The sequence below is a fragment of the Magallana gigas genome, chromosome 4 (assembly GCF_963853765.1).
Source record: "Magallana gigas chromosome 4, xbMagGiga1.1, whole genome shotgun sequence".
Lineage (NCBI taxonomy): Eukaryota > Metazoa > Mollusca > Bivalvia > Ostreida > Ostreidae > Magallana > Magallana gigas.
In genome coordinates, this window is record NC_088856.1 from 19723753 (window position 1) to 19734689 (window position 10937).

Sequence of the window (10937 nt, forward strand, 5' to 3'; positions counted from 1 at the left end):
AAATGTACCAAGGATACTCATGTTCAAATTTATGGTCATTAGATAAGAACCATGTCAAAATAATGATAGGTTCTAACCAACCATATACACAAAAATGAAATTAATTCATATATAAGGTACATATCTATTGAAAATGATTGTATATCTATTACCTATTATGTTTCGTATAATCAAAGAAAGAGTTATATGTTAGGATTGTGCAAATATAATTCTAGATTAAATAAGATCATTGTTGAAAGTTATTCAAGAAAATCATTTTCTTATTTTGATATGAGGTTCACACTCTGAAGATTACCATTATGAGCTAGCAAAACAAATGCAATGTGTGAATTTGTAATATTTCAAATATCAAACTATAACTATAGATAATTTACACAAATCCTTGTATTTTATGTTATTGTATCTTTTTAAAAGTCATTGTGTGAAATTATTGGTTATGATATAAAGGTGGTTCGATGTCATCAGATGTGAGGCAATTACAAGTGTACAAAGTCTAATATCAGACAAAGAAAGATTTTTTAAAATATTAATTATAATTCAAAAGGCTGCATATACCATTCATATATCAGCATTTACTTCCCCTTTTCTTAAGAAATCAGATTTCGTTCCCACTGATATTAAAAAATCGAGTCGCTATCCCATCTGTATTTATCATTTTGTCCAAAAAAAAGAAGAGAAATGAAACCGTAAACTTATAAGAACTTTCTGACCATACAATTCATAATTATTTTTTTAACTATACGTGCTTTTTTGTGATCAATCGCTTTTTAATTCACAATGACAAGACGGATTATAGATGTTGATTCAGATTGCCGTTTATTTGTACAATAACCTTCTATTTGATTCAAATTAAATGTTTCTGCTAAGTTACATACTAACGATAATGTTAAGAGAGAGAGAGAATGATAGATAGATAGATAGATAGATAGATAGATAGATAGATAGATAGATAGATAGATAGATAGATAGATAGATAGATAGATAGATAGAAAGATAGATAGATAGATAGATAGGTAAATAGATAGATAGATCGATAGATTTTCTACAATGTCGCTACCTTCATACCCATATGAACTACTAAAGAAGGCATTTAATGGTTAACATGCTGCGGCGCAAAATATAATAATTTGCTCCATGGTTAAACAAGGTGAAGTGTAACAAAATATTAATAAACAAGTTATATTGCCCGCACTATTTCGGAACGCGTAACTGACGTCGTGACATCAGAAAATGCTACTTTATATAAACAATCTTTATTATTAACACTTTCGTATTACATGTACCCAAATGCTAGGGAAACATCATTTAAGATACCGTTATGGGGATCTAGTTAAAATATAACGTCTCTGGTAAAATAAAAAGTACAAAATGTAAATTAATAATAAAATGTTAAATACATGTAATAGTGGCCAACTTAAAACTGCTGCAAATTTGTCATATGAACAGCAATATCTTACATCCTACAGAAATTGCTAGGAGTAGCATTGTGTGTTTAGACGACTTTTATTAATCTCAAAGGATATTTAACATAGTAAGGCATAAGTAAAATAATCAAAATGAGCAAATAATTAATTTACAGGATCTGCTTTGATTTAAGAATAGCATAATTCAGTATCTTATAACTAAAACTATGCAATTAAGTTATCATAGTTAACAAAATTGTACCTGATTTGAATAGATTATAAGTCTGATGTCCTCCACATTCATTTTGAAATCTAATGTTGGTTTCGGCGGAGTAATTTTCAGAACATGACAATGAACATTCATTCGAACCTCTGCTCCCCTGCCCAGGTATTTTTTCCAAGCAAACACATTTATTTAACTGTCAACAATTAAGATATATAATCAATTAAGATTTTTATCAAAATGCTCTTACACATTAAACCGTCGAACTGTTGGAAAAAGTAAACAGGTTGTTTTTACATGTATAATTGTCGAGACGTGCTGCTAATGATTGCAAGTGTCATTGGTTCGTTTTTAACTGTTAGCGTATAAATTAAACACTTATGCAGCGAAACTGATGCTACCTATAATTAATCAAGCTACTCTGATGTGTGTATAAACATATTTGAAAGCAAAGTTGGCAATTGAGTATGTAATGGCACACAATTAAATCAATTAAATATTCAGAGTAATTCTTATTCTAAATGCATGAAATATTAATTGAGTTTTGACCCAGAATCAGACAATAAACCAAGATTTTTATAAACAACAGTTAACTCGATAACTGATTGAAAAAAAAATAATTTCCTGAAAAAATTATTAGCATTATTGTAGTGCATTACGTCATACAAGGATATTGCACTCTAGTTCAATGCATTTTCTGTAATCTTTTAATATGAGTTCGACACAAAAATATTAAAATATACCGAATATTTCAAACTTTATAATTTCGTTTCATGACATGATAATTTACATGCAATTACTAAATAAAGCTATTTGACAATTAAAATGACTGACCTTAAGTAATAAGGAAGTGTGTGTGTATGCACGTTGGTTGGTCAAAATGCAATCATGCAAATATTTTGAGGCTTTTATTTATCAAGACCTTTTAAATGTGTTATTTCAAAATCAATGTGTACAAATGATTTCCCCCTTTTTACTTGATAAAAAAGATAACGTTTCAATTGGTTATACCAACTGACACACAGAAAACGTTACCTGAACACCAAATACAGAATAGTTGGATGCAAGGCAGACTTCCTGACAGCGACCAACCGATGGGAAATACATATCATAGGACTTCTTTATCAAAGGGTTTACAGAAGTTTCTTCAAAACAACCTACCACAAATTTAAAGTTGATAATTTTAGGTACATACAAGTATACAAAAGCAAAGTCAAGTTTTTAAAAACAAAACAAAAGAAAAAAATCTTTAGTAATGCTTATTATAGTATGTCCCAAGTTATTGCTTCCATCACTTTTTGATGATTTTTGATAAATACACACAACTGTGAAAGAAATACTACGGAAGCCCGTTGGTGCCACGTAGGAAAAATATTGAATCTGGCGGCCGCCAGATAATGAATTGGCGGCCGCCAGATAAAACCTGGCTTCCTGATGCGCGCGCATTTTTAATTGGAGCTTTTTAGGGAGTTGTGGATACACTCTAATTTATTAGTTTTATTAATTATTTCTGAAACTTGACATTAAATGATTATCAATTGCAGAGCTTAGGGTTTTGAAAAACTGGTTGAGTTGAATGTGTAAAAGACTTTGTTGTTAGAATCTAGAATGATTTTTATATTACTTTGTGCCTTGTATTATACATGTGTGTTGTAAAACATGGTATTTTAGATTGATTCTGAACTAAACACCCGTTCAGGAAATCTTAACATTAAAAAAGAGGCCCAGGGCCACGTCGCTCAGCTGAACAGCAGTTCCTTGTAACATTACTGGGGACCCAGTATTGGTCCGAGGTTTATGGTTGGCTTGAACAACATATATAGTAACATAGGAATGAAAATGTGTAGTACTGCGGTGGGACCGCACGTACATAGCCTGAAAAACTGAACGTAGAAGAGTTCCAATTCAAGAGGAATAACTCTCAGACTGTACAGAACATCAAGAAAGATAACTCTTGGTTCCACTACATTAGAGTTTACACAATTTGAGGATCCTTGCATAGTAATCTCACAAACTGAAGCATTATAGTTCTCGAGAAAAACTGTTTAAAAACATTTTCAATATATCTTTCTATGTTAAACTTTGAACCCCTCTTGGGGCCACAGTATTAGTCCAGTGCTAAAGCTTTAATTATTTGGAATCTACATTATTTAAGGACGCTTGCATAGTAATCTCACAAGCTGAAGCATTATAGTTCCCTACAAAAAGATTTTTCAACATTTTCCCTCTATATTTCTATCCTAAATTTTGAACACCTTTTGGGGCCCCAGTATTACATTGAGGTCACGGCTTTTATAATTTCGAATCTACACTATTTGAGGATGCTTACGTAGTTATCTGACAAATTGATTCATTGTAGTTCTCAAGAAGAAGATTTTAAAACAGTTTCCATATATACTTCTACATTTAACTTTAAACTCATCTTGGGTTCCCAGTATTAGTCCAGGGGTCACTATTTTAAAACTGTCGAACCTTCATTATCCAAGGTTGTATGTATGGTAGTAATCTTACAAATTGAAGCACTGTAGTTCTCGAGAAGAAGATTTTTTTTAACATGTTACCTTTATATTTCTATTATAAACTATGACCCCCTCTTGGGGCCCCAGTATTGGTCCGGGGGTCACGATTTTACCAATTGCATAGAAATTCCACAAACTATAACATTGTTGTTCCTTTATGTTTTTTAAAATGTTTAAATTTTGAACCCCTCTTGGTGCCAAATCAATTGTCCGGGAGCTACGATTTTTACAAATTAGAATCTACATTACTTAAGGATGTACATGTATGCATAGTAATATCCCAAACTGTTGCATTATAGTTCTTGAGAAGAAGATTTTAAAACATTTTCCTATATGTTAAAATCTAAACCCCTCATGGGGCCCCACTTTTTCTTCGGGGGTCACGATTTTTACAATTTATAATCTTCACTATATATACAACCTTTTGTGTTAATATTGGCATTTCTGGTGCAATGGTTCTTGAGAAGAAGATTTTTAAAACATTTTCCTATGTATTTCTAAGTTAAACTTTGAACCCCGCCTGGGTCCCCAGTGTTGGTCTGAGGGTCACGATTTTTACAATTTAAAATCTTCACTATATATACAAGCTTTTGTGTAAAAATTGGCATTTCTGGTGCAGTGGTTTTTGAGAAGATTTTTAAAGACACGCACCCTATACTCACTGTTTTGCAATTATCTCCCTTTTGAAAAGGGCTTTGCCCTTTATTTTAACAATTTATCATCCCCTTACCATAAGGATGCTTTTTTACCAAATTTGGTTAAATTTGGCCCAGTGGTTTTTGAAAAGAAGTCGAAAATGTGAAAAGTTTACAAACGTACGGACAGACGGACGGATGGACGGACGACGGACAACGGGTGATCAGAAAAGCTCACTTGAACCTTCGGTTCAGGTAAGCTAAAAACCTTAACTTGAGAGGGATTTTATGTAAACATGTATAAGTAAAGGAACGCACTGCCTTCTATATGTTTTAATGTTGGTATAAGAATTTACCAACGCAGATTAAAGTCAGCTTTATTGACCACGACAGCTAGTACAGGCAATATTATCACGAGAGCAGATCCATCTATGACTTTATAAGGATAAACTAGGATAAGTGTGTACTAGCATTCGTGGCCATAAAAATGAAACTATTTAACTGACTGTGTTGTTAAACTCTTATTCCGTAAAATACAGTTGAAATCGATAAAAGGGAATATATCCATGATACCTTCATTCAACAATTATCATTTTTCACTCATAAAAGTTGACGGGAATAAAAACAAATTTCTTACAGAGATTTATAATGGGAAATGTTTACATCTTTTCTCCATTCAGAAGTACTCGCGATACCTAGAGCAATTTTTCAACGTCATCATCCGGGCTTATTTAAGGCTGAATCAATAGACTCTCTATTTTTGAATGTGTATTGAAACCTGAAGTTGTAAAGGGGGCGTTTCAAAACAGATAATCTGGACATTTTTCATATTAGTGGATGAAAGTACATGTAGTTTGAGCACAAAGGTATTTATGGTTATCAAAATATCAGTCAAAAAGTGGTGGAAGCAAAAACTCAGAACAGAGTATAGTTTAAAAAATAAAATTTGCTACAACTTTTTCTCATCTATGTACATGTTACATTTTGTAAACCGACTTATTTTATTATTTATACATTTGTTATATTAAAAGTTTAAAATCAAAGATTTTTAAACTTATCTATAACAAAAATCTTTGATTTTAAACTTTTAATATAACACATTCTACTAGGTTTTCTGTTAAATTTTGTGATCTTTAAATTCCAATAAATGCAACAACTAATCACATCGTGTAAATTTACTTAAGTGTAACAAACAATGATTTTTGTGTTATCGGTTAGAAAATATATTTCATACATTTTGTCAAAGCATTGCGATGAACCCTTCTATGTTTTACAATTATTCAATAAAAAGGTTGATTTTATTATAAAAAGCAAAATTTCAAGAGTTATTTTTCATCGATTAAATTTTCCTGCATCCGATCTGAACTCAACAGTCTATGTGATAACAAATTTAAACCGGTTTTTATAAAACAGCTGTTCTTGCTGTTAGTAATTTTCTCCATCCGTAATCTGCAATAAATATAGATTTCAATGCTATCGTATAACAATCTTTAGGTTTTTTTTTATCAATTTTTTAAACCTCGTTTAATTGATGGTGTAAATCATTTAGCGTAATTGATATAAATGTTTCAAACCAAAACATACCTATTATTTTGATCCACTCTGACAAACGAGTATAATGTCCTGTCCAAAAATAACTTTCATTTAATAACGGATGTGTTTGCAGATTTGATAATATTTTCCCCTCCGTCCTACATTGCCAATAAGCGTTTGTCCAATTCGTCTGTGCGATACTTGATGCAGTTCCATAACATTCTGATATTGAAATATAAAAGAGAAATGACTACGAGAGAGAGAGAGAGAGAGAGAGAGAGAGAGAGAGAGAGAGAGAGAGAGAGAGAGAGGGAGAGAGAGAGAGATGTAAAGAGTCAGAGAGAGAATATTAATTCGCATACGTGTGCACCGACAACGATACACATTGTTGTGTGTATAAAAATGTACGTGATTTGTTTACTGTAAAAAAGTTATAGATCTTTTATTTTAATCGCATATTTTAATGGCTTATGTTTTAAAGACTTTTTTCAAAGTTTCCAACGAATGTAAGAATTTAAGAGTTCCCGATGCCACAATAAATTACTGGGTTTATTTCTATTTACATGTAGCACTTTCACTTACCTGTGAAAAGTGTTGTAATAGATACAATAATGAGAAGCATATTACTGGCCCATATATTTCAAGATTTCTGGAAACAAAAATGATAAATAATGATAATAATAATAATAAAAAAATAAATTATCGAACTTCAAACATGTTATTTTCCGTAGTTTAATTCATCAAAAATTGATTATTAATGTTTTTCAGTTTATATAAACACTTGCACTGTGTTATCAGAAACAAGGAAACAAATCAATAGCTTTATTGTTTTGCTTTTAAAAAAAATGATTTATATCATCCTTTATCTTTGACTTAATCCATTTTTATCGAATTGAAAAAAAAATCCCCCTATACCTTTTAATATGAGCACGTCTAAAGCATATGACAATTATTGCTGAGATGTGTCAAATTTTATGTACACCTATATACCGATATGAATTGATATCAATATAGCATTATGCACATCATTTAAATTAAAACACACAAAGGATTTCTTAGGGAGTCAGCATTTTGCTTTTAGGGGAATTTCGGGGGGTAATTTGATCGCTCGAGTTTTTACACAAGTACCTGTATATACTGGCACTGTACCAGTTATCGGCTATAATTTTACTTTTTCTTGTAGAGTTTCCTTATTTCTTGATATATTGGAATAAAACTTTTCATACTTTAAATTGTGAACTCCTTATTTATCCATCAGTTAGATTATATCATCATTTAGAACCCAAAACATATTGTTTCTGTGCTTTTTAGCAAGCACCGAATTTGCATCATCATTTAGAACCCAAAACATATTGTTTCTGTGCTTTTTAGCAAGCACCGAATTTGCCAAGGTCTTATGATTTACTGTACCAGTAATCGGCTTCGTGATAATAACATAGTAAAATCCTTGTACATGTTGATTTTATATTCTGCATAGTGTTGATTGAATTATGTTCCTTGCGGGGTCAGCCTATAGGTCGTAGGGGTTATTATACATAAATTAAACTCATGAAATTATTGTTTTATCATCATACGGTAATACACACAATCGTACGCTAATCAATGCAGAATTATACAATCAGGCGTTCAACTGCGCCATGAATCTCTCGGAATTTAGTGAGTTCCTTTTCTTAAAGGTCATATGAAACGATTTTTAACACTATGATTTTCTTTCATGAATATAAAGCTTGGTATAAACAAATGTTAAAATACATGATGTAAGATTTTTTTGCCTTTGCATTACATAGAAATAACCGTGAAAACTGAGCACCTGAAAAAATTCTTGCCCGCTTATCGTTCATGATTTTGTGGATTTATGACGTCACAAAGACCCACCGATGTAAACAATGCATTAAAACTAGTGTAATTTTACAGTAGTTTATCGATTAAATTTTAGTAATTTTTGCATATATGAACGTGTCTTTCTTTTCAAATGAGATCATTTGATTTCGAAGTAGCCTACAGATGACTTAGTTTTAATTGGTCGTTAATGAATAAATCTAATATTAGCTTCTCACAAAAGTAAAATCATGATGAAGATCCCGTACTGGAGTGAAAATTTAACGAAAGAAATGCTCCAACATTTACAGCTGATTAATGAATTATCCTTATCCTTTTGAAATAGAAACATCATTTTCTTCTTCGGTACGTATAATGATTGAGCTACATTTAAAGGGAATTAAAGCATTTAAATTGATTTGATTTATTTTGTCACATAAAAAAGTATATAAGGCAGGCCAATGAAAATGTTTGAGGCATTGTGTACATAGTTTGTATTTAAGAGCTGCTATAAAATGCCGCAAAATTATTCTTATATAAATAGTGCCTGTTTGGGAGGGTAACAGTTGAAATTGACACCCCGAGAAAACCATTGTCAACCGACGCGAAGCGGAGGTTGACAATGGTTTTCGAGGGGTGTCAATTTCAACTGTTATCCTCCCAAACAGGCACTATTTATTTTGTTATACTGAATGTCTTTTTTAAAATTTTTAAGAAAATTTTACTGCTTTTATATAGGAATAACGTGAATTCTACAGCGAACCGTACGCGCATAATTTTCGCGCATGTAACATTTTTTAATGTTACCCGTTGCCAAGTGCGTTGCTAACGCTGAGGGTAATAGTAAATATTATTAACTGCGTCTTAACCAATCAGATTTCAGTATTTAACATGAAAGTATAACAATAAATTTTATTTCGAAATAATATAAATTTCTGACTTATTGATATATACATGTAGCAATATCTTTAGAAAATACTTTGTGTACACGTGTATTAACGTTTTATTAAATAAGATCGCGGAAATATGGCATTTAAGGATTTAGAAATGTATCGGCAAAATAAATCGGTTGTTTTATAAAAATAGTTGTGAACGAATGTGAAGATAATCAACAGATTTTATTAAGAACAAGCATCAATAATGATAAAAAAACCCCCGAAAGAAAACATTGCGGAAGAAAGTGAGATAAAAGGGATCTGTGAGTAAACACCGCACATACACGTTTTAAAATCAAAACACGGCACATTCAAGTACACGTTTCAAAAAAAAAACATTTGAAGAAATTTCTCTTAGAATTAAAAATAATTCAATGGTAACATATTTGTGAATTTGAAAGTGAAACAAACAATATAATCGTGAAGCGAATGAGGCACAATGAGGCCTACAAGTTGCTTAGAAAAAAAATCTTAATGAATTGCATGAACGTGCAAATGGGAAAAAACGATCAGACTTATTTTAGAATTTGTCAATTTCATTAAAAAGATCAAAATAAAACATATAAATATGCTTATATTAAAAATATATTATACTTGCATGTGGATCTATGAAGAAAATCATTTATTCTCCCTGCAGTCGAAATTGAATATCATTATGTACACGCTATTACATGTAAATAAAAACGCACACGATTTCATTTCTTGAGAGAAAAAATACTGACGTGGTTGATTATTGTATAATTATACAAGTTTTTATATAAAATAGTATTTTTTTCTGTTAAAATGCTGCAAAATGACATGGATATTTGTATTCACAACATAGCTTTATAAGGCGATTGGGTCTTACTGACGTCATAAGCAAGGGAGGTAAGCCGCGTAAGTCAATGTTCCTTTTCCCGATTAAGTAATTTTGATCGACTGTGGCGCTCACATTTTGCATAAAATATCCAAAAAACAGTGTCAGTCTTATTAAATAGGCACTTATGAACTCATTCCCGTATATAACTCAATATGGTCAGTATATCGTTTCATATGACCTTTAATAAATGCTATATGTATTGATATTCTATGTCAAATCAAAGAAGGGATATAATTACGTATCACAAAGAGGTCATATTCTTTTTTTAACTTATTACGTCACTTCCCCCACAGCTGAAAGTGCAAAGATGTAAATCAGCGGTAAACAATGATCGTTAAAGCTCATGTTTAAAACATAATGAAGAAAGTTTTCAAGCAAACTTACTTTTCTTTATTAGAAACAGCTGACTGAAATAAAAAATCTCGGATATTCGCGTGCTATAGACCCGAACCCTCAGTTTAGCCGATAACTGGTCTTAGCCGATAACTGGTACAGTACAAGAATACCTGATTAATACTTACCTTACATTAGACAACGCTTAAAAATCATCAAAAATGAGCTCCTGTTTAACCCAGTCAAAAACTCTAAACGAAATTAGCTCCTGTTCAAAACAGATACAGAATTTACAGGTACGGTCAAATGCATTTGTCTTAAGTTTTTGACTTCCTTGTTTGTTTCATTCCAGCGATTACAATCCGGGGATTCCCGGTTTTTACGTCCATGAGTTCAGACAAGCTTGACACCTTTAACTGATAAAATTGCTCGTGGATTTAGTCCTTGAAACGTTTTTCTTTCCTTTTTTCTGTTAATTCACCTACCGCTCAGCGTGCGTTTGCCATGCGATCATCATTAAAGGTTTTGCAGTTCCCTTCCGTTCTGTTTGCGCTCACTGTTCACAATGCTGAAGCGTTCGCTCATATTTGGTTAAAATGCACTCAGAAATTGTTAAGCGTTTTTTCACCTCTTTTGTCATTCGGAACTCCAAATGGATTTCACTTACTTGTCTTAAAAG

The 10937-nt window shown here is 31.7% G+C and overlaps 1 long non-coding RNA gene across 1 annotated transcript; it reads right to left on the reverse strand.

Annotated features, from left to right (window-relative positions):
• Nucleotides 1-2464: 2464 nt before the first annotated feature.
• Nucleotides 2465-10641, reverse strand: LOC109618528 (uncharacterized). The gene is made up of 4 exons (XR_010712881.1): nucleotides 10447-10641; nucleotides 6896-6962; nucleotides 6365-6535; nucleotides 2465-2783 (listed from the first exon to the last, which is right to left on the reverse strand). It is a non-coding gene; the product is annotated as an uncharacterized lncRNA (long non-coding RNA).
• Between the last annotated feature and the right edge of the window lie 296 nt (nucleotides 10642-10937).